Source organism: Danio rerio, chromosome 5 (genome assembly GCF_052040795.2).
Source record: "Danio rerio strain M-AB ecotype USA chromosome 5, GRCz13ab, whole genome shotgun sequence".
Classification (NCBI taxonomy): domain Eukaryota; kingdom Metazoa; phylum Chordata; class Actinopteri; order Cypriniformes; family Danionidae; genus Danio; species Danio rerio.
The window spans coordinates 54,706,343-54,732,542 of NC_141025.1; the positions used below are offsets into that span (position 1 = coordinate 54,706,343).

The 26,200-nt window shown below is 34.8% G+C and overlaps 1 protein-coding gene across 7 annotated transcripts in view; it reads left to right on the top strand.

Annotated features, from left to right (window-relative positions):
• The first annotated feature begins 4,381 nt into the window (after positions 1 to 4,381).
• Positions 4,382 to 26,200, top strand: part of LOC147844377 (uncharacterized) — a 92,318-nt gene continuing 70,499 nt past the window's right edge. For all 7 annotated transcript variants that reach the window (XR_015491758.1, XM_087254163.1, XM_087254164.1 and 4 more), the window contains exons 1-2: positions 4,382 to 4,455; positions 4,553 to 4,652. The gene's annotated coding sequence lies outside the window, so the exon portion shown is untranslated. The remainder of the gene's footprint in view (positions 4,456 to 4,552; positions 4,653 to 26,200) is intronic.

The window sequence follows — 26,200 nt, forward strand, 5'->3', positions numbered from 1 at the left end:
TTACTTACAAACTTTTAAATGGTTGTTAACATAAAAAAGTCTTAATTTAATACCCCAAAAACTTACTTATTTTTTTGGCAAAATTGTTTGTTTAAAAAAAGATAAAAATGCACACATTTCATACATAATTATCCAAGCACACACTTGCACATGCACGTCACTTTCTAAAAGAAGGCAGAAAGCACTGGTGCGCAGAATAGTGTGCTGGCCACATTTTAAAGTGAATGTGGTTACTTCATTCGTTCGGTGGCCATGCCCTCCCACCCCTCCTCCTCTCCTGTTATTCTTCTCCTCATGCTGCTCTGTTATTGGAACTGATGGGTTTATTGAGACTTTCACACTTTGCAAAAAGGGGGGGAAGGGGGCCGCTGATTTCGTTTGTTTTTCCTCTCTCTTTCCCCTCTCCTCTGCTTTTTCTCTTTGCCGCTCTCTCGAGATCACTTTGGCATCCACCACAGTTCTCCCATGCATGACTATTTACATGTTAGCGCTTACCATAAATTACAACTGAATATAACAAATGAGTAAAATCTCTGGGAATTAACTGAAAGAAAGACGCAGGAGGCCGGAGTTGGTTGTCACTCAGGAACTCGATAATTCAGTAACTAAAAGGTTTTGAGTCAAGTGTAATTAAACAAATGTGTGTTTTGTCTAGTAGTGCTTTAGTACTCCAGTCTGTGGCAAATAGTTCAGATCCCTCACAAATTAAAGTGACCTTTATGGTGTTCAGCCTTTATTAAATTAATATAAAGTTAGATGTGTGAAAAAAATGTGTAATAAATGAAATACACACAATACAATCACAACCTAACAGTCAACTTTGTTAAATTAAATGAGTGTAGTTAACTCAAAATTTACTAAAAGTTAATTCTACTCATTTGAAAAGAGTTTTAAACTCAATAATGAAGGTAATGAGTTGTTTAAATACCTCATTACGTTAACTTGAATGGAGTAAGTTCACAGTACTCATTAGGATTAGTTTTTGAACTTAAAGGTCTGTTGCAATCAGTTTCCTCAAACGGTTTGAGTTACCTTAACTTTTTGGGTTTTACAGTGCAGATTTCTTTTACATTTTTGCTATTTCATAAATCATTCTGTGGTTTTCTTTGAATTTCCTTTTCATTCCCCTCATACTACACACATGGGGTGCGTTGTCACAACACTTCATCATCAGCTTGCAGCTTTTCACTCCTGAAAGTGAAGCTAAATAGAGGTTAGACATATGTTACGGTAACAGACAAAACATAACACTTGTTGCTTTTTTGTTGTCACTGTCCTCACAGGAAGGAGAGAGGCAGTCAGTGTCAGGAGAGCCGAGATAAATGAAAGTGTGGCTAAATGGAGGGAGCAGGATGGTAAATGAGGCATACGAGAGAGGCCCCCACTGTGAGCCTCTACACTTACACAGGTTCAGCATAGATATTGCTGAATATATATTATATTTTATCCAGAAGAGGGCAGGATCCATGTGTTGTTTATGTGTATAACAGTTGAAGTCAGAATTATTAGCTTTCCTGTTAAATTTAAATTCTTTATATTTTTCCTCAAGTTCTGTTTAACAAATAGATTTTTTGACATTTCTTAACATAATAATTTTAATGACTAATTTCTTATAATTTATTTATTTTGTCTTTGCCATGATTACAGTACATCATATTTTACTAGATATTTTTTCAAGAAACTAGTAGCTTAAAGTGCAAGGTCTAATTAGGTTAATTAGGTTAACTGCAAGTCATTGTATAACAATGGCTTGTTCTGTGGTTGGTAAAAAAAAAAAAAAAAAAACTTTCTATAAAAAAAAAAACATAAATACCTTGCTCTATTAAACATCACATGAGAAAAAATTGTAAAATTATAAAAATTACAAATTTTGCAGAAGACCTTATCATTTTGCCCTCAAATTATAGTGTTTAAATAAGGTGTAAAGTAGCTGTTATAAAAACAAAATGTAAAAACAAAATCTTAGCAAAGATTTAAGTGCATACTTAAAGACCTAAGTGGCTGTTACTCAACACCAAAAATGAACAACAACAACAAACTGACGATCTCGTGGAAGCTGGTTATACCAAATAACCTCAGAAGAATAAACTAGGAAGACCACGAGAAAACCCAACACAACCTGTGAGAAATGAGATGCAATAATCTTCATGTTTTTTTATGAGTTTTAAGGCGTCTTGACCACAATATATAGCATTTAAAAGCCTTACAGTGATACTTTTGCACAATACAAAATAATATTAATAATAATTGAATGAGGCGAAGCAGTGGCACAGTGGGTAGTGTTGTTGTCTCACAGCAAGAAGGTCGCTGGTTTGAGCCTCAGCTGGGTCAGTTGGAGTTTCTTTGTGGAGTTTCCATGATCTCTTCACGTTTGCGTGGGTTTCCTCGTGTGCTCCATTTCCCCCACAGTCCAAAGACATGCAGTACAAGTGAATTGGGTAGGCTAAATTGTTCGTGTATGAGTGTGAATGAGTGTGTATGGATGTTTCCCAGAGATGGGTTGTAGCTGGAAGGGCATCATCTGCATGAAACATGTGCTGGATAGGTTGGCGGTTCATTCCGCTGTGGCGACCCTGGATTAATAAAGTGACTTAGCTGACAAGACAATGAATGAATTATATTATTTTATATGACTCTCAGCAAATAATATTCCATGTGTTTATGCCTTCATTAAAATGTTCAAGTCAATGTTTACATCTGAGATAAACAAGTTATATATCCAAACTGTAAATAGTGAATATAAAATGCTCTTCCAGCCTTCTTTACTTGGCCAAAATCACTTGTGGGACCTCAAGAGAGTACACAGACTCAAAAGTCTGCATCCTGCATTTAGATACTATCATACATTCTCTGTTCTTGTGGTCTTGAGTATCGCAATTGAAGTTTGGCAGGTGATGATGATGATGTTGAAGGCAAAATTGCTTAACAATACATTTTGAGAAAGATCCATTGTCAACCAAAAAGAAAGAACCAATTCTGAACTGCCTGAAGTGAGCTGTCAGTACTTCCAACTGCACAAACCTGTTTATGTTTGTAACAAATTTGCATCAAGCCAGCATATGGGCTACCATGAGCCATGTTTACTTTGACCCTCATGACATTGTAATTGTAGCGAAGACCTGGAAGACTTTGGTTCATGTTGTTGACATGTCACTTTGCATATTCTCCCAAACAGTAAGTTAAAAATGTTGCTGAGGAAGTGCACATTAATGAATGACAAATTAAATAAAATCTCACCACTGAAAAATACAGTTTCGTATAGTCGTTGGGATTGATTAGCTGCTTCTTTGTTACTGTTGGACTCGTGCTCAAATTGAACCTATTGTCATGGTTTAGATCTTGGCACATACGGTACATTTGCTGTAGAAGCATCAAGAGATAAGAATCAGACACTTAATTTCTGATATGTGCTGTAAGTAGTAGATCAATTACACCACACTTGGTCATATAATCAGAGCAGAGTCTTCAACTGAATTAACAAACTTCTGTATTTCTGACACAGCTTGAAAAGATATTATGCTGAAAAGTCTTATGTTTTTTATATACAAATTTTGTACTGTTATTAATTTTTTTAATGATGAGCTTTTTTTCTATCAGCTGTAACTCTAAAATGGTTAAAACAGTTTACAGAAAAGTTTTATAGTATTTTTCGTAGTTGAGTTTGGGACAAGTTGATTATTGGTTTGGTTTCTGTTGCAGTGTCTTCATTTACCCCAGTGAGACAGCATCTTCTGCAGGGACAAGACCATATAAGAACTAGTCTGGGATCAGGACTAAAGCATATCTCACTTTTATAAGGCACAAATGATGCTCAAAACATTACTGTGAAGTTGAAAGTATGAATTTTACACTGCTAGTTGAGATACAGAAATTGGGGGAAAAATAAACAGGGGAATTCAGGGGGGCTAATATATATATATATATATATATATATATATATATATATATATATATATATATATATATATATATATATATATATATTCTCTCTTTAATTTATTCCTAAAATGTTTTTCCTTCTTTTATTAATTTCTGCTTTCATTTTCCATTTATATTTTTGTTACTTTAAACTGTTACCTTTTGTAGTTCTTCATTCTTAATTAAATTACTCAAAAGCACACTTTCGGGCAAACCAGATCGCAAGATCAAACCAGATCTGGCAAACCATATATAATATAATATTTGTTTAACTGGTTAAACAATATTATTATATTTTATGCAAATATTGAGATTGTGAACACTAGTTTATTCACTTTATATCCTATAAACTGTTAAACATTTGCGTTTGTATAAAAGTATAATTGCGATATGTTGCGTCACCGCGTGATTACGTAAGAAAACTCGTGAATCAGTTTGAAATTGAATCTCTAACAAATTAACCAGTTGGAGCCAAGGAGGGTCAGCAAAGACGATTCAGTCTTATCTGGGCATCAAAATCACGACGAGAATAAACAGGTAACGTAACGTTATATAATGTACAGCTTTTTGCTTTAATGTATCGCCAGGAAGCACTCATTTTGTTTTGTTGGATATGCCTTTTTGATTCTTAAAGTGACCGTAGCCGTTAGCGTCCACGGTTTCGGCTAAAAATCTTCTCGAATGTTCATCTTCATCTGAAAGTCAAACTAACCCACATCTTGGATGACCGGAGGGTGAGTAATTTAATATCACACTTTCACTTTTGTGTGTAACGTTAACGTTATACTTGCTTATAACCTTATCCTTGAACATGTAACGTAAGAGAAGTCGAAAAGAAATCATATAAAAGCATTTTACCGGTCAGTGGTTGCTTAGGCAAAAACGAGTATATTTCATATTTCTGTTCATAAGTTTTGTTCGTGTGATATTTAGCATTTGATAGTTTATTATGGACGTAACGTTACTAAATATTTACAACAAAATAATAACAATAACATAATAAACACTGCTTTCTCTTTCAAGGTAAAATAAACACGTTTTACATCACAGCCACCACTATATATATATATATATATATATATATATATATATATATATATATATATATATATATATATATATATATATATATATATATTACAGGGGTTTGTTTTCTGTTCTTATTGCATAGTTTTATTGTTTGTTAGCCAAGTTTGGTCCCTCATGAGCTCATAGTGAAAAGACAAAAGCTACAGGCAATACAGTGGTCTTGAAACTGAGCCAACGTTACCATATTCATCATGTTAATATTTATCTGTAAACTAGTAAGAAATGCTTTTTGATTGACTCGTTTTTTTTTAAAAGAATTCCTTTGCTGTGTAGTGTATATTTCTTTTTAAATTCAAAGTGAACACTTTAACACAAAACATTGCGTTATGTCTGCAGAACATGTGATAAAACCTTACTCACTATATTGCAACAGTGTTACTAAATTTTTTTCCGGCTGTTTTAGTCCCTGCTCCACTGCCCAGGGGAGGCTGACCCAGTCCGTCCCTTTTCCGCCACTCAAGTCAAGTGACTATTAAAGCGATGTGAAAACAGCCAGCCCTTCGCCCAATCTTACAAAGCCTCCCCCCTACTGGGCCCATAAGACCACCAGAATCAGCTGGGCGTGTATCTCCACTATAACCCGTGAGCCTTCTTTATAGACTTGAAACCCTTCTGGATTTCTTTCTTTGCTTCTTTTGATCTTTCTTTAAGAAGTTGGCACCCCATGCCACAAATAAATTGTAAATAAATTAAATATGCATCACAAACATCTTAGCACACTAATGTATACGCAAATCAAATTATTTCATTTTAAAAATGAGCACAAATAAGTGGACCAGTATGGTCAATGCCACTAATAGAATATAATAGAATACAAGAGAAAAGAATTGAATAGAATAGAATATGTAATTATATTATATTGAGTAAAACACTTTACTTTATACAAATCATATTTGTACAGAGTTCAGAAATTACTGGATCAGCATGGCCTGTGGCACAAATTGTAATTTATAATGAAACAATCAAATATTTAATTTCTCTTTTAAATATAATAAACTGTAATAAAAAAGTGTAATCATACATTTCATCACAAATTAAGGGATCAGGAAGGTCATTGTTATAAATTATAAATTATAATTGAACTGAATATAAAAGTAGTTATATTACTTTGAACAAATTTTATTGCATTTCATTTAAAATAATCTAATTAGCACAATTTTATTTTGTATTACAAATTACTTGATCAGCACAGGCATGTCACAAATTAGGATTTATGATGAAATAAAATAGGATATTTAATTATACATTATAGCCTACTGACTGTACTTTATACAAGTCATTATATTATTTACATACCATATGATTAATTACTAGAACAGCATAGTCAGTCACAAATGATCATAAAACTAAATACAAAATTCTATTATTTTGAATTTTTTTTTTATAGATCATGATTTTATATACATAAAATCACAAATCACAGCATCAGTATGATCACTCAAACAGATTGGTTTATTTAATTATAGTCAGGTAGACAGTGTAAACATATGTATATGCAAATATACACATTTCTAAATGTATTTTGTTTATTTGGTTGTTAATTTACAGTGTACTTCAGTTTACAGTGTACTTCAAATGCACATGATGCCTATTTCATTTTTGTCCTGTTTTTTAGTTTAAAGGAATCTGATCTTTGATCTGCTTTGAAAGACAACCATCATTCAGAGTATTAAAGACAGCAGTTCTTTATTCTAAAACAAAATATTTCATTCATTCATTCATTCATTCATTCAATTACTTCATTTATTCAAAAGACCCTTAACTTTTAGTTTACATCAGCATTATTATTATTTGTATTATATTATATTAATGTGTTGCTGTTTTTATGCAAACAGTTTTGTTTTGCATTAAGAAACTTGGTAACACTTTACTGTAAGGTTGAATTTATTTATGTTAAGTTGTGCGTTAACTAACATAAATAATGGACAATAGATTTATTACAGTATTTATTTATGCTTGTTAACATTAGTTAATGAAAACACAGTTGGGTAAAATGGCTTATTACCTGCCTATTAATAAGATTGTAACTGTTCATTAGTAGTTATAAAGCATGAGCTTATTCTGCATCACAATTTTTTTTTAAACCTTAACACAACTTCTGCCTTCCTAATCATTAATAATCAGCTAATTAGTAGTTCATTAAACTACTAGTGTTAGTTTATGGTTTATTAATACCATGAAATGTGACCTACAGTAAATTAAAGTGTTACCCACAGGTGTTTACTGTTAGTCCATGCTAACTCACACTCCATTAACTAATGTTATCAAGCATGAACTAGCATTTTAGTAATGCATTAGTAGATGTTGAACTCAATAATAAATGACGTAGAAGTATTCTTAATACTTGGTTTATGTAAGCAAATATACATTAACTAATGAAACTTAATTGTAAAGTGTGGCAAGAAACTTAATCCATGATCATCTTTGAAGGACAGCTGGCATTCAGAATATAGCCGCAGCAATTCATGGTGAACAGCTGCAGTAAAGTCCCGCATGTGCATCTGGACTGTGTTTCCAGACCTGGAAATAGAAGCGTGAAGCCGTAGTAAATGTTTGCTCTGTAAGGTGGCTTTAGGAGAAAAGGCACCTGTACCGCAGCCCGGCCTAGTTTAATTCTCCTCCTAAGCCACACGCTTCCTGCTCTGGGACAGGCCTAATTAAGATGTTATTGGATGGAAGAGGGAATGGGAGATTTGGAAGCACAGTGGAGCGGATTTGAGGGTATACAGTGGCAGAGAGGGACCAGAGAGAGGGATAAAACATACGTGAGGGAACGCACAAACATGGACACAGACACTTGCTTTTACAGTAATGCATTATGTAGAGCATAATCAACCGCAGACAGATTGAGGCACAGTTTCTACAGGTGGAAGATTTACATAAGAGAGAAACCTGGAGTTTATTGATAGTGTGAGGCTGCCTGCTTTAGTGTTTGTTCACATTTTTTATTTTTTTTATCTCGTTCATGACTACATCTATCAATTACAGAACATTCACCTGTAAATAAAGTATAAAAATGTTAAAATAATAAAGAAAAAAAAACATGAAAAAAATTGTGCAGAAAAGCAATGTTTGTGTTAAAATGTTCTTGCCATTTATAATATTTTAAGTACAGTAAGTCATGGTTGTATTAAGCAACCATTTAACTTATTTATTGACTTTTAAAATCCATATTTAATAAATTAGTAAATACTTTAATTCAAAGTAATTTATTTTTGTGTGTGTAGATGGCCAGTTAAATAACATCTCTCTGTTGTAATCTAGTTTATTCCTTTAGTTAAGTTTTATGACTGTTTGATAGAAAAATAACGGGTTCTTTACTGTAAATGCAGTGTGATTTAAATATGTTTTAGTTTTAAAACGCATACGTTTGTTATGGTTAAGCCTTCCGTCCACACTACACTAGAGTTTTCGAGCCCTGAGCATTTTGAAAATGATGAAGAGGCTGTTTTCAGATCTTCTCAGAAACACCAGGTGAAATGCCAGTGTGGATTGTTCTAAAATGTCGTTTTAAAACTAAAACATATTAGTGTAAACGAGGTCTAAATGAGGGATAACAAAATGTTTTGCACTCCATAAAGAGTAGACTTATATTTCACAATGTCTTGCTTTAAATAAATATATTTCACTCACTAATTTAAACTTAACACATGACACAAATATAACAAATGTGCAGACATGCACTATTAATACTAATAGAAAATAAATGCTCCATATTGATACAACCAACATTGTAAGTAATGATGCAGCTCAATAAGTCAGTACGGTGTTGATTTACTGTCTGTAGCTATGTTTGATTGATTCATCTTAGTCAGGGAATAATACGTCTGAATGATTCAAACCATTAACATGTTATTTTGTACTATTTGTTTGAAGAACCAACTAATTTTTTGGGAATCACACTACACTGGTCTTTGTCCCATACTGCCACAAAGTGTAAGACTAAAGGCCAAAGTTTTGTGCTCTTTAACACAGGCTAAAGCCACGTAATCTGCAATAGCACATTGGGGCTAAGTGTATCCTATCATACATCATGTTCAGGAATTCAAACTTCCAGATTTCATGCTCTTTGTGCATGTTGTAATACATAGTTTATTATTTAAAAGTAGATAAATAGAAAACAAGTAAATAGGCAACTGGTCAAGTGCAAATACTTTGTGGATATTAAGACATGTCCTAATTCACTGGATATTAAGACATGTCCTAATTCACTGTATATGTTTTTAATTCTCTAAAAATTATTAGCTTACAAGAGTTCTAGTACTTGTTCATGAGTCATAGTGCACTAGTCCCTTGTATGCTTGTAGATGCACTACTTGACTATTGAAGAAATTGCATGCCTTTTAAATGCATCACATTCAAAACGAAGTATGCATTCACAAGCTGAAGTATGTCTTTTTATTGTTACTTTTTTATAAAAGGCATTAATTCAACACAAAACAGTTAGGTTCAAACAGGGTTTTTTCTTTCTTTAAAAAGACATTTGTGAGTTTACATGTCGCATGATTAGATGTGTGTGAATGTTTAAGAACAGACTTGTGGCTTCAGCACACACACACATTCCATGGGATGGAGAACATTTCAATGATCACTATGGCATTTGTCAAGTATGATAGCTATTTTACAGTCACACGCACACCCACATATACGGATGCACACACACGGGTCAATATACACAAACCATACACACACACACACACAAAAAAAACATTTCTCACTTTATCAAATGGCAGGATTTGTAGGCACTCAAATAAGAAAGAAAAGCAAAGAATTGTCAAGTGGGTAAACAAAATGAAGTACTTTAGACTACCAAGTAGCTGAAGTTTTCTGCACACTGGAAAAATGCAATCAGAAAAATCTGTATATTTTCTTTATACTAAAGTCAAGAAATAACAAAAGTGCAAAGTGTTGTAAAACAGACCAGGGTGTAGATTTTTTAGCTTTTCATCGAATCTTTCTCTTCTATACATGGGAAAGAAGTTGGACATGGGATTTATACTTCCTGAAAAAAAAAAAAAAAAAAAAATTATATATATATATATATATATATATATATATATATATATATATATATATATATATATATATATATATATATATATATATATATTTAAATATATATATTTATATATATATTTATATATATATATATATATATATATATTTAAATATATATATTTATATATTTATATATATATATTTATATATATATTTATATATATATATATATATATATATATATATATATATATATATATATAAATATATATATTTATATATATATATTTATATATATTTATATATATATATATATATATATATATATATATATATATATATATTTATTTATATATATATATAATTTTTTTTTTTTTTAAATAAAGTGATCATTGCATTAAATAGTTAAATAAATTAATTTAACTTTTGAGATTTCCTGCTTATAAATGAGTAAAAGCTTTTAGTTTAAAGGATAAAGCATAAAAAATTAATTAATTAGTATTTTTGGGTGCATTGTAATACTTGAATAGTGCATTTTAATTTGCTATGACATTTTTGTTTTGATGGTGTCACGGTGGCTCAGTGGTTAGTACAGCAGGAAGCCTTATAGCAAAAAGGTTGCTGCTTCCAGTCCCAGCTGGGTCAGTTAGCTTTTTAGTGTGGAGTTCTCCCGTGCTTATGTGGGTTTCCTCCGGGTGCTCCGGGTTTCCCCCTTGAGTCCAAACACATGCGCTCTCGGTGAATTGAGTAAACTAAATCGGCCGTAGTTTACGTGTGCTCATGTGAGTGTATGGGTGTTTCCCATTACTGGGTTGCAGCTGGAGGGGCATCCGGTGTGTAAAACATATGCTGGATAAGTTGGCGATTCATTCTGCTGTGGCTACACCTGATGATTAAAGTGACTAAGCCAAAGGAAAATGAATTAATTATTTTTTTTTATCCAAATATTTCTGACAAGATTTAATGCTATATTAATTATTTTTACACTGTTTTACATTATTTTAAAGCATATTTTTGAATGTGTCTTGGTTAAAATGTTATTATTTACTGCATTTTATTTGACCAAATTAGCCGTCTTCACTAATAAACACTACATAAACAAAACCTAAATATGCAGAAACAAATTTATATAATGCGGCCAGAAACCTAAACATCTTTTAAGTAGCACCTAATTTTGATCTAAGAGAGCATTTGAAATATTGCTTTGTCTTATCATACACGGCACTGTAGATCAGTGGGCAGGTCTGATAAAATGTGTCACAGACAAAGACAATCTATTTGTACAGTACAAGCACCAGTTTCATACTCAAACACACACGCTATCATTCATATGGTGCTTGTTGAGGACTATAGAAGTCCCAGTGCTGGGGATTGAAATCCATTATGACAGCAACATCTCCTCTCACCTTTATACATTTGCTCATCCTTCTCTCTCCCAACATCAGCTGGTTCCCTCCACTTCCACTACTCTAAATATCCGTCTTGGATTCCTTCCCAGAGGCCTGACTGGTATATATTCCACTACTCCATTCATTCTGGGAGCTTTTCCAGGGGAATTTTTCAAATGACCGGATATTTTCTCTCTTTCTTTTATTTGTAGTCTTTTACTTAGACCATGCATTCTGACACTAGAAATATCCTCTCTTTCTCTCTCCCACACTTTTCGTGTGAAAAACAGAGCTGGATTCTGAATCCCAGCATTTTTCTTGCTCCTGTGGGGATGGTCCAAGCAAGTCCTAGCGCTTTCTTAAAATAGAAAGAGAGAGAGGGGGGATTTGACACTGTTCTTTTCCTCATTTTGTTGTGTGTGGTTTGATGTAAAGCCATGCTGAGTCAAAGGCGCAATGTTGCCAGGAATACACTCTCATCACTTGGTTTTAACTTACTTAGAATTGTAATACTGCCATACAAATTACTGCCACTCAGATAGATTGAGAGTAGGTAATTTGTATGAGGAGATACAAGTTTCATAACTGTTGCAGTGATCGTGTTAAACACTCACAGTGGGGCCGCATACACACTATATTCTAGTATCAGTTCACATTTTAGTTCCTCATTTTGTTCTGTGCACACACAGTTCAGTAATGTGACAACCATGTTAACTGAACTGAATTTACACATATTTTGTGGCATACACATACACTCACTGGCCGCTTTATTAGGTACACCTATCCAACTTCTCGTTAATGCAGTTTCTAATCTGCCGTTTTTTGGCAGAAACTCGATGCATTCAGGCATATAAGATGATCTGCTGCATTTCAAACCGAGCGTCAGAATGGGGTAGAAAGGTGATTTAAGTGACTTTGAACATGGCAGGGTTGTTGGTGCCAGATGGGTTAGTATGAGTATTTCAGAAGCTGCTGATCTACTGTTTATTTCATGCACAATGATCTCTAGTGTTTACAGAGAATGGTCTGAAAAATAGAAAACATCCAGTGAGCGACAGTTCTGTGGGAGCAAATGTCTTGTTAATGTCAGGAGAATGGCCGGACTGGATCCAGCTGATAGAAGGGCAACAGTAACTCAAATATCCACTTGTTACAACCAGGGTATGCAGAAGAGCATCTCTGAATGCACAACACGTCCAACCTTGAGGCACCACACTGGGTGCCGCTCCTGGCAGCTATAAACAAGAAACTGAGGCTACAATTTGCACAGGCTCACCAAAATTGGACAATTGAAGATTAAAAAAATGTTGCCTGCTCTGATGAGTCTTGATTTCTGCTCCAACAGAATTTGCAGTAAAGAATTTGGTGTCAACAACATGAAAGCATGGTTCCATCCTGCTTTGTATCAACGGTTCAGGCTGGTGGTGTAATGGTGTAGGGGATTTTTTCTTGGCACACTTTGGGCCCATTAGTACCAATTGAGCATCGTGCCAATGACCATGTCCATCCCTATATGACCACAGTGTACCCATCTTCTGATGGCTACGCATGAAAACGTGCCATGTCAAAAAGTGTGAATCATCTTAGACTGGTTTCTTGTACATGACATTGAGTTCACTTTCTCAAATGACCTCCGCAGTCACCAGAACTCAATTCAGTAGAGCACCTTTGGGATGTGGTAGAATGGAAGATTTGCATTATGTATGTGCAGCCGACAAATCTGCAGCAACTCCATGATGCTATGATGTCAACATGAAACAAAATCACTGAGAAATATTCGCAGTACCTTTTAGAATCGATGCCACGAAGGCATAAATGCAGTTCTGAAGGCAAAATGGGGTCCAACTCGGTACTAGTAAGGTACACCTTATAAAGTGGCCGGTGATTGTATATTTTGGTGAGAAATCACAGGAAACAAAGTATATCTCTTCATTAGCACTGACACATTTTGATGCAAAAAACAGTAAGAACAAGCTTTATGATAAACTCATATATCGTTGAAATAAATAAGATGCATTTAAATTATCTTAACATGCCTATATGGATGAATAGCATCACTTATGCCCAAAGATGCTGTAGAAGCATTGCTTAAATTAAGTGGACATGGCAACAGTTCAAGAGATCACTCTGTTAAAGAATGTTAAGACTGCATTTTCAAGTCTTTCATTTTTAAGTCTCGATGCACAAATCTGATCTTTTGACCATATCCATTTTTTCCCACTGTATGTTTCTGTTTACTGATACAGGATTTACATTAATCCTAACCTAAAACTATTGTTGGGGATTGCTTTACTATTGACACAGGGGATTCTCTGGTTTTGAATGTTCCTTAAAATTATTATGTAGGAAATTATTCATCCATAATTCATTTTCTTGTCGGCTTAGTCCCTTTATTAATCCTGGGTCGCCACAGCGGAATGAACCGCCAACTTATCCTTCAAGTTTTTACGCAGCGGATGCCTTTCCAGCCGCAACCCATCTCTGGGAAACATTTATACACACACATTCACACACACACTCATACACTACGGACAATTTAGCCTACCCAATTCACATGTACCGCATGTCTTTGGACTGTGGGGGAAACCGGAGCACCCGGAGGAAACCCACGCAAAGGCAGGGAGAACATGCAAACTCCTCACAGAAACGCCAACTGAGCCGAGGTTCGAACCAGCGACCTTCTTGCTGTGAGGTGACAGCACTACCTACTGCGCCACTGCCTCACCTTCATCCGTAATTCATATGGGAAAACAACTACACTGTAAAATAATCCTGGTTGCCTTAAATTTGTAAGTTGAATCAAATTAACATTATGAATCCATTGAATTTATATTATGTTAAACTGACTTAAAACAGCCTGCATTACTTATAAAATTAAGTTAGATTGTGATTAACTTAGTTTAAAAAGTTACAATGACCTAAAAACATGCTGTCAGTACTAATTGATCATATAATTTTTTACAGTGTAGAGGTGGGTTTCATATTAATTTGAGTGATTTGGGTTCCGATTCCAGTTCTGCGTATCAAATCCAATTCTTATCAATTCAAAGTTCAGATTTCAATATTTTTAAAGAGATTTTTTGTTTATTCTTACCACAGTTATACTATGACCAGTAAAATGTAACTGTTAAATAAAATCTTTAAATAAACTGTTAAATACATTTTACTATATTTGCTCACCCTTAAATAGTTTCAAACCTTTATGAATGTCTTTTTTTCTGATAAACAAAAAGTGAATTTTGATGAATTTTGAATTTTCATGTTAGAAAAAGCAAATATATACTATAGATGTCAATGGTTTCCAGCTTTCTTCAAAATATCTTCTTTTGTGTTTAACAGAAAAAAGTAAAGCTTTGAAGCAATTAAAGTGTACAGTGCTTTCCACAGGTTAAAATATACTTGTGGTGGTAGCTAGATTTAAAAACAACATTTACCCACATGACATAAAATGTTAACTATATGCCACAAACCAAACATAATAAAATTTTTAACAATAATTTTATTTATTATAACACTGTTATGCACTGTTTCTTTTCAATGGGTTAAAGTAAAAAAGAATGTTGTAATAAAAAAAGAAATCCACTATTTCTTTTTTTATGCTATTCACGAGTCATGTGCACACAGACAGGTTAAATCTGCCTCTCAAGTTCAAAGCAAACTGGAACTTAAAACATTTCAAATATGTATATAAAATAGCTTTTGCAATATATTAACATCATCAAACTTAATAAAATATACAGCAAATCAGCAATAAATGACAGAAAAGGAATAAAAACAAACAATATCTCAAAAAATTTACAATAATTACAGGATTAAAATGTGTAGATTATTTAAATAAGGCAAATGCGGTTGATTAACCATTACTAATGGTGTACGTATATTTTGCAGCCAGTTTAGACCAGTCATTTCATGCTCTCCGAGTATCTACTAAACACGGAGTCATTCAGATTAAAGAACGAATTATTTCATGTTTCATTCGCAAAAGTAAAAAGGTAATGCAAAAATGCATACGAGCTTTAGAAAGTGGAAGCATATGTTGAATCCTGGACAATTTAGGAGATTTAGAGGCCCGGGCCAGACGAATTTTTAAATCCCAAAAAGGCACATCTATGTGGATCTACAGAGCATGTCTGAGACTGTCTATGGGAGTGCTGACAGGTCTCGCACAGACAAGGCCCGTGCGCACCAGGACACTTTTTGCTCATGTTTTCCGCCTATGTTTAACACCTCGTGACTAAATTAAGGGCGGCAATGTGATCGTGCACACCAACACGCAAAACGCCAAGCATCATTTTTAAAGAAACGCCTCATGCTCGTTTTTTGTTTTGATGAGCTGCATCAAAACCTTCTCCACCAATCAGATTGGAGCTTTTCTTCACGTGCACGGAACTGCTGAAGGTACAGTAAACGTCACTTGGATGCGCTTAAGCACTTTTTCTTCTGTTACAAGCGGGTGTCAGACGTTTAAAGTTGTGTAGCGCCATCTGTCAAGAAGTGATTTTGCATACTCTTCTACTCGACGCAAGTGAAAATCGATTGGGATTGAATCCGGAAAAATGCCTTGAAAAATGCTGACGATAAAGCCAAACGAAAAGCATCCTGGTGTGTACAAGCCTACAGAGCGAAATGGGAGAGTTAGAGAAGATTTTCCACTATTTAATAGATTGTGGATGTTTGGTTATATTGGGCTGATACTAAAAGAAAGTGTAAAAGCATGTTAATAATAGAAAAAAATGTGTTATTAAAGATATTTGGGCCATTAATAAACCTGGGCAGTAAAGTCTATATGTGGGAAACATTAGGGTGAGTAAATGACAGAATTGTTCATTCATTCATTTTCTTTTCGGCTTAGTCCCTTTAATATTCAGGGGTCGCCACAGAAGTATAAACCTCCAATTTATCCAGCACATTCTTACACAGCGGATGCCCTTCCAGCCGCAACCCATCCTTGGGAAATGACAGAATTTTTATTTTAGGAAAACTATCCTCTTTACTGTGGGAATTTGTTAAATAATTTAATAGTTTAAATGTAGTAGATCATATTATGGTTTCCACCACTGTCGCAAGTCCTTGCAGTTTCACTCACTCAAATACATGTAAGCATAGCAGTGGCATAAGCATATATTTAATTGACACTTAAATAAAGCATGTTGTATAGCACAGCATTTTATAACAGAGACAAGCGAAATAACATTTAACTATAATTTTCCTTGACAGTTTGTATTAATACACAACACTCTTTGTGTCACTCAGGTGTTCTGTGGATCCAGCAAAGATGTCAAGCTAATTTTATCATATCATAACTCTGAAATGAGACTAGACACACATCCTGAAATTGTGTCCGTTATTTACTGACTGTAATCTGTAGTCAACTAAAAGCTCAACTGGTGTAGGATTACACTGGTGACACACTGTGGTTATGGGTTCAGTATAATATAATATAATACACTTATAATTACACAAATCTTTATATCATAGGATTATCCATTTATTTACAGCCTAAAATGAGGTTGAGGTTGTCAAAGTCATGAATATCAGATGTCCGTAACACATGGCCTCTTGATATGAATGAGAGATTGCCATTCACAGTATGCAGTCAGTAAACATGCTCTTCTGTAATTAATAGATACGGATGGGAATTTTGTATTGGTGTTTGAACCCTTGGTGCTAAGAAGTGTGTACTGGCTGTAATAGGTGGCTTAGCTTTAAATGTCAGAGAAGGGTCTCAGGTCCCAAAGAAGGCAGGGGGAAGGGCACGATGAAAGGTCACACAGGCACCGACGTTATACCACAGATCACTTTTGTGGATGACTGGCCCTGTAGACACTGCACAGAAGCAATGTCCTTAAAGATCACCTGAGGCGAAGACCCCCACTTGACTTGACTCCAATCTTCTCAAGACCATGTATAGTGTGCAAATGACATTTTATGATTCTTAGATCTAATCTGGCGCAGGCAGAAGTGAGAGGAATGAAAGGGTATACATTATTAAACGTATAAATGAATCAGTTATGTAATGTACATTAAACGAGAACCAGACGTCATATCCCAGTGGCATGGCATCAGAGTGGTCAAAGACTAATGTAACATATAATGCCTAGCATATAATATAATATAATATAATATAATATAATATAATATAATATAATATAATATAATATAATATAATATAATATAATATATTATAAGTTTTGTATATTATAATGTTTGACAGTGTTATTCAAGCATATTGCTGTGATTTAGCTTGTCAGTTCTATACACTTGTATAAGCTTTCCGTTTCATTTTTTTGTAATAAAAAATTAAATGTGCTTTTTGCATATTAAGAGAAATATTCATTATAAGGGCTGCATACTTCATTTTCAGTAATCTTTTTTTTGTACATATACCTTACAAAGGTAAATAAAGACTAATATTCCTTGCTGTAGTTTGACTTTTTATCAAGTACTTTTGTTATCAAATTATAGTGTTTCCATCCAATAGCATGTTCTTTAGATTATGATTATTGAAGGACAGTCAGAGTTTTTTTAAGAATAATAATTCTGAGTAATAGCTGAGACAAATACAGATTATATATATATATATATATATATATATATATATATATATATATATTTTTTTTTTTTTTTTTTTTTAGTTATCTGTATTTATATACAGACTACTGCATTACAACAGAAAATATATATATATATATATATATATATATATATATATATATATATATATATATATATATATATATATATAAAGTTATGGGCGACATGGTGGCTCAGTGGTTAGCACTGTCCCCTCACAGCAAGAAGGTGGCTGGTTTGAGGCTGGGTCAGTTGGCATTTCTGTGTGGAGTTTACATGTTTTCTGTGTGAGCGTGGAATTCCTCCGGGTGCTCTGGTTTCCCCCACGGTCTAAAGACATGCGCTACAGGTGACTTAAATAAACTAAATAGGCCTTATGTAAATATGAATACATGAATGCACAACGTTTGGTAAATTCAGCAAATTTGTAGGAGCTATTCTAAAAATAAACAGCAATAGGTGAAATCTGTGAAGTAGTCAGCTTTATTTTCACAATTGCTAAAGGTGTTTTAAGGATGTAAAACCCCTCACTACACTATTTTCTTGGATAGGCATTAACATTTTCACACTTTTTTCTCTTGTTAAACACTCGCTTACCTTGTACTTTTCTTTAGCATGTCCAGAAGTCCAACTTTTTGTGCTATGGTTAGCATTTTCCTCTGCCTTTTGGGTGCTGCCGAGAATGCCTTTTACAGTGCAGAATGTTTTGTCGACATTTTGGGGTTTGTTGGGGAGAAAACTTGCAAACATACATTATAGCACTTTAGAGTCACATTGCAATTGATCAAAGAAAGGGCACGAAATTAACTTTTTTTCTTAGTAGCACCGGTGCTCCTAACCGGACAAAATTTAGTTGCACCCACCAAAAATCATGAGCACTGTTACTACACGTTTTATATTAACAGATTCTATAAAATATTAACACTCTAATCAGTGGCAAACTCTGTTACCTGAAAACTCCGTCCCACCAGCTTTACAGTTAATAGCTTTAGTCATTTTCATAGCAGACTTAAAACACTGGAAGTCTTTTATTCACTCTTTACAAGTGTAAATGCTGGATTGACATTCATTACATGATCACTAATCAGATCTGCCATTATTTGTAACTTAAGGTGGTTTCTAAAACTAAATCTTTCTGTGTTGTTTTTATTCTTTCGGATCCAGATTTTTACATTTTCGTGGCTGTAGCTCCCCGTCATCCGAACTGAGTGATTGATAGATATTAACCAATCCATTCTTGTTCAGTTCTAGCGCAGTGGGCCAATAAGAAGAGCTTGAAAGGTGGGGAAAGCATTGCAGCCTTTGTTTACTCCAGCAAGTTGACATGTCAACTGTTTTAAACCATTCCCGAGTGCTACGTTTGGTGTTTTTAGGTGCAAAGATGCTTAATGCGTGAAAATGCGTTAACATTTTGCTGTGAAAACTGGTCGCACGACATCAATTTTATGCACTCGCACAAATGCTCCCAAATATATTTTGAGGTCGCATAGATAAAATTTCAGGCGCAAATGTGACCAAAACGGTCACAATTTTGAGCCCTGAAAGATTTATGTAAATTTGGCAAGCTGAACGTATTCTGTACTATACAGGAGACGCGGCACAGAGGAGATTGATTGACAATGGTCTACAGCCAATCAGGAAGCAGAACACAATGCACTGTTAAAAAAAAGTCCCACTTTATATTAAGTGGCCTTAACTAATATGTACTTACACAGGGATAATTAGGACATTAATAGTTTGTCACAATGTACTTATTGTGTAAATACATGTATTTAATCAAGCATAAGTGCACAGTAAATACATGTATGTAATTACATCTGTAATTAACTTTTGTAATTACATTTGTAAATACACTGTTGACCATCCCTTACACCTTAACCCACCCTTAAACCTATGCCACCAAACCTGTCCATAACCCAACCACTATCCCAACTCAAAAGCACCACAAGTGTTCTCAAATACATTATAAACACAGTAAGTATATTGTATTTATTTTTTTATGTAAGTACATAGTAGTTAAGGACACTTAATATAAAGTGGGTCAAATTGCACAAAAAAAGTCAAATTGCACAAAAAAAAATTCGCAAAACTGGAAGACCGCGAAAGATGAACTGCGTTATAGCGAGGGACCACTGTATACCATACATGCAAGTTTGTCTGTCTGTCTCATCATGTAAGGCTTGCAGACGAGGTATGAAAAGGAGACTTAGAGAGACAGTGAAGCAGACGTAGACTGATGGAACGAAACGCACATAATTAGACAGATACATGGCTCTTCCCTCCTCAGTGGCTGTGGATTTATGTGTTGAGTGGTGCCAGGAGGCCCTCAGTGAGATGAGATCAGGGCAACTGTGTTGTTTCAGGACCTGTATTTTACTGTTGGCCAGCAGTTGGCTCTTTAACCATTTGGAATGCTCCACATTCCTGAGGGTTAATAATACTCAGAGGGGGCTGCAGAGCGAGAGAGAGAGATGGGGGAAGGGCTTCAGTGTCCGATGGTGGTCACCCACCATTTGTCATTAAACACCATGGCCCCGCTCCTCTTCAATTACTGTTTACCCTGACGAAACATTACCCTCTGAACTTTGTGTCCTTTTGTCTCCCTGAAGCGCTCTGATTTCTTCCAAATCTACAGATGCACGCTTGCACTGTGTGCTCTCATAGTTTTACGTTTCAAGATGAGTTTGAACTCGCTCTTTGATGAGAAGATGAATGTTTGCTTTTGTGAGTGTGTGTGTGCTCATTGAATAAATGTACATAAGCATGCGAGTGTTTGTGTTTGTGTGTTGGTCCACTGTTATCACAAATTCCCGTCTCTCTCTCTCTCGCTCGCTGGTGTTGTCAGGGTGTTTGATGTTTGTCTCAGATAGCTGATGAGTATCAGTGCTCGTTAAGAAGATTAGAGAACGGGCTCATTTGCATGTGTTCGTTATCTCATTAGATTGATATCGGGGAGAGAAAGGGCTTGACCGCAGTGCCTTCACACTCTGCTCTTGCTTCAGGCAAACTGATGCATGCTCTGCACTGTAAAGTATTACTCACAATCAGCTCTGTTCTGGGCCTCTGCGGAGCCCAACACATAATTAGCAAGTTTTTCGCATGCTCCTTTGCTTAAGAGGGTCAACATTTTAACCTTACTCTGCCCTACATGAATCCACAGGAACTTTCAAAGGGGGTTTGCTTGTATCTTAATGAGAAGAAAATGTATCTTTAAGCAAAATTTTACAGTTAAATGTTTATTTATTTTATTGTTGGCTTGCATTCTGCATATATTCATTCTGTTCTCGAGAATCACGGTGAAGGTCTTGTAGCACTTAAACTAGCTCATTAGCTCAAAGGTCATTAGCATCATAGAAAGCAAGTCGCAAGGACAATCTTTTACTCTAAAAATGGCTCATAAAGGATTTTGCCTGTTGTGCCTGGACAGAAAAAAAAAATCTCTTTTCACTTTCAGTATCAGCTGCAATTATGGGAAAAAAGATGATCAGTGATTGTGTGGAAAAAGAAAGTTAACATTCAATGTTAATTTTTAAAAATTAATTTGAGCTTTGTGCCGATTTGATCTTGATAACCTGGATTGAATTTGTTTTAATGGATCTAAGTGGAAATATACAATGAGGCTATTCGAATTTCTAAAAAAAAAAAAAACACTGTGAAGTTTGAATATGTCTACATATATTTTTTTACTTTCTCCAGTGGTCTACATGTTGACAGTAAAGGTCACCAATGTTCTTCCAGTGAAATCAAAGAATGAAGTTTTGGGAGAGTTTTCAGAAAAGTTCACTTGGAAAAGTTCACCATGGCTGGTAAATGACTTCAAACTGCTGTCGATCCACAATTATTAGTCAAAGTAATAGGTCTTCAGCAGGGGTGGCCAACCCTATTTCTGGAGAGCCACCTTACTGCAGATTTCATTTGCTACCCATATCAAACACACCTGAACCAATTAATTAGGACTTGAACACCACGTGATGATTACAGGCAGGTGTGTTTAACATGGGTTGCGACTGAAATCTGCAGGAAGGGGCTCTCCAGAAACAGGGTTGGCCACCCCTGGTCTACAGCATGGAGAATACATCCACCACTGAGAGAGGATTAAGTGAGCTCTACTGGTGCTCCTATTGACTGTTGCTCGTCACGCATACCTGGTCGCCAACAGCCGCTGTCACTCGCATAGGTTGGCGGAAGTAGCACACTTTCTGTTAAAATGGGCTCGAGTCGCTCATAGTGTGAATGAGGCTTAATGCTGATTTATACTTCTGCGTCAAGCGCAGTCTTATCGCGGTCGCATAGCTGACACGCACCTCTCAAAATATGTAACTGCACATCCCAACAACGCATAGCACAAGCTCTGGGGGCTATATGGATGTGTGGGCGGTGCGGAGAGCTGCGAGCCCAATAAAGTGAGTGTTTACAAGTGTGGAGTCCTGTGAAAGAGCTCCAGTGAAAAACTTTTGATTTGTGTTTACCTTATGGTTCCCACCTCTGTAGGAGCGAGTTTTAGCTACTTGTAGTGTTTAGAAAAAAACAAAACACCTGTGAAGAAACTCGACACAGAGGAACATAAAATCCTACTGCCAGCTAGTGTTTTGGAAGTGTTATTGCAGTGCAACATTAACAGAACGCAGAAGTATAAATGCACCGCTACGCGCAGGGCCGCCGATCACTCGACACAGAAGTATAAATCAGCCTTTTAGACATCTGTGATTTAAATATTAACATTGGAAAGCTGATTTATAGTATAACCTTTACATGTACGTCTGATTAAAAGCATCATGTATCTGCTTGTTGTGCAGTACAATACTGCATTAAAGGAATAGTTCACCCCACAATTTTAAGTTCTGCTATTTACTTCACCCTCCAAACCTGTTTAATTTTTGTTCTATTTGAACACAAAAGAAAATATAAATATTTATTTTCCCTACTATGGATGTCAGAGGTTACAGATACAAGAAACAAAAAAATACAGGGTGAGTAAATTGTGTTTTTATTTTTAAGTGAACTGTCCCTTTAAATGGCTGCATGTATTTACATCTTTAATACTGTCCCAAAATGTGATGTGCTGTTAAATTGGATTCACAGTTAAGCTTTTATTTGACAATCTTTACATTTTACCACAATTATGAGCCAGCTAATATATGCCTGTTATTGATTTGCAAACTAATGGCAAAATTAATTAAGTTCCGTCAGCACAAATTCAGATTCACTTTATATACTGTACATGCAATGGAGTTTCCTGCTTGGGATGGATGTGGATAAAAATACATTCTAAAGCAGTGGTCTCAAACTAAATTCCTGGAGGGCCACATCTCTGCACAGTTCAGCTTCTACCACCTCCAACTTACTCCTGCTTAATAGTCTCTAGTAGTCTTGAACACCTTAAGTTGATCATCTGTTTTTGATTTGGGATGGAGCAAAACTGGGCAGAGCTGCAGCCCTCCAGGAATCTAGTTTGAGACATTTGAGCTAATGTTTACTGAATAATCATTATATGTTAAATGTAATTTGCCTTATCTATCTTTATGCAAAGGCATATTTAATTGTTTGGTTGTATAGGTATTTTGTAATAGACATGTTGACCTGGCAGCCAATGAGCATAAAGCAGTATAGAGTAGAGGGGTAATGTCGATCATGCAAATTTTATTTAACTGAAGGTCAGAGGATTCCTCAGAGGGCATGCTCAGTGCTCTGAGTTTGGCCAACATGTTTATGTAATATGATCAAGATACTATCTGGGACTGATTTGATAATCATAAGTGAAGGAAGAAGTCATTCTTAAAAGTTAAAATGTTGTAATGTTATATGATTTTCAGTTGATATGATGTCTACATGGTCAGCATTCTGCTAATGGGGAATTTATTGTTGTATGACTGTGTCTTCATTTAATCAAGGTTTCAATGTAACAAATGATTTCAAAGTGCATTTTAAGTCCACTGTGTTAAGTAAATTAAACACATTAACAAAGCTAAATTAATTCAGTAATTAATTACTTATTTAACTTTTTTATTTTATGGTCAATTTAATGTGTTTTCTGCAATCTCTTTGTAATTATTTGTAATTTACTAGTTGCTAGTTAAAGGTGAAAGACTGTAGTTTTCAATTTAGTAAATGTTTGCACAATGCAATTTTCAACTAATAACAGAAATGGGCTGTTCATTATGTCTATGTAAACTACAAAAATGTGATTTAGTAAAATCACTGATGTGATGTGCTTGCAGATTATGTATGAAGTCTATTTAGGCATCCATGAATGCTTTACAGTGTTTCTTAGTACATGAGTGCTCAAACTTGGAGGGCCGGGGTCCTGCAAAGCTTAGTTCTAACCCCAATCATACACTTGGGCTAGCTAATCAAGTTCTTACTAGGCTTTCTAAAAACATCTGTGCTGGGGTCCATTCTTCATACGTGGATTACTCAGTTAACTGGATTTGATTGTTGACGATTTGACATGATCCACGATCGTTTCGTTCTTCAAAACTACTGTGAGAATTGTTGTCATAGCAACAATCTGCTAGCTCAAACCTGGTCCTAAGTAGGTTTGTTTATATAAACAGGATTAGATCGGCTCAGTTCAAGCAAAGATAATATAGAAAGTATGTACCGAATTCTGATATTTTCTTACAGTAGTAGTTAAATACACTTAGGAAAATACAATTTTTTTTAAAACTATACAAAGTTATAGTTATTAATAAAATAAATAAAGTTATATATATTAATAAAACTTATGGAATCTGCACCCCTCGAAATGAAAGTACAAAGACGGATACCTGGTGGTGCAAAGAGAAAACTTATTGATATGAACTTTTTAGATCGCTTTAGTACAATTTGTGTGTGATAATAGACATGCACAATATGTGACTTTTTTAAAAGCAATAATACATTTATGCAGTCATAAACATGTTTTGACAGTTAATATGCCAGTGATTTGATGCTTCACAAAAGTTGCAGACACCTTTACCAATATCAAAATGCTTTTGAAAACATCCAGTTATTCTTTTCACCGATTAAAAAAAATGGCTAATATAATACTACGATGCATACTATAATAAGGAAAAATTAAATGAATTGCTCTTGACACATGAAAGAACCAAGCATTATTATTGCGTATCATATTTATCAAACCGTTGACTGCGAATTTGATGTAATTTTGCTCACATGATAATTGAATATTAATCAGGTGATGTCATTACGCTACTGTGCCGTCAGCCAATTGTTACATTGCAGATCATGATTTCGAGGATTGACAGATCTGTCCTACACAACACACGCAGCGATCTCAGATCAGTTCATCCAGACATTTTAATTTGATTCGCGAACTTGTTTAAAGAACCAAATTAGCCAGAGATCAGTTATCAAGATTAAAAGATCCAAAATTTGCCAAATCATCTTATATCATTTAAGCGAATCACGAAGAACAGAACCCAGGTGTGTTGAGGTAAGTTTGGGCAGCCCTGGTCTAGAATTTTTTTCCAACTGTGGTGGCAGGCCTTTTACACTGATTTTCTAAATACCGATGTCCTTATTTCAACGACAAATGTTGTGAGCGCAGTATTACAAGTCGAGATCACATGCTTGTATTACATTAATAAATCTCTTTGCCTGGCAATTTTCTCTGTTCTTACACAAAACTTCTTGCATGCCCTTCAATATATACTTCTCAAGCTCAGATTTTCTTGTGCACTCTCAAATAAACACTGCTTAAGTGCGATTTATTTACATGTAGTGCGATTATGTAACATGTCTGCAACATTTATTTAAATTTGCTGGGAATATTTATTAAGGTCTCCAGTAGATCTACAAAATGACAGAACGGCATTGATGCGTCCTGAAGCAAAGTAAAACAGCCATAAACTCCAACAAGTTAAATTTTTGTATGCAAAACCATAGACCTTTATCTAATAAATAAAGTTTTATTACAGAAACTGTGCTCATTATAAATGAAAGCTACATCATGTTTGCTGGCCTCATGTATTGCGCAGCCCATTCAGTCAGTCAGTCAGTCAGCATGTAACTTTAAAGAGTTAAACAAATAATGCACAGCACTACTATGATTACAGAAAAGTTTTCTCTATTTTAATTCACTTACTTTTTAACCAGTTTCAGTGTGATTATAATTCGAAATAGAAAAAAAAAAACAATGACAATCATTTCAGTCAAAAGGTGTAACGTAGCCCTGGCGGGAATGAGTTTTTGTGTCGCGCCCTGTCATGGAAGAATGAATGTAGCAGAAACCA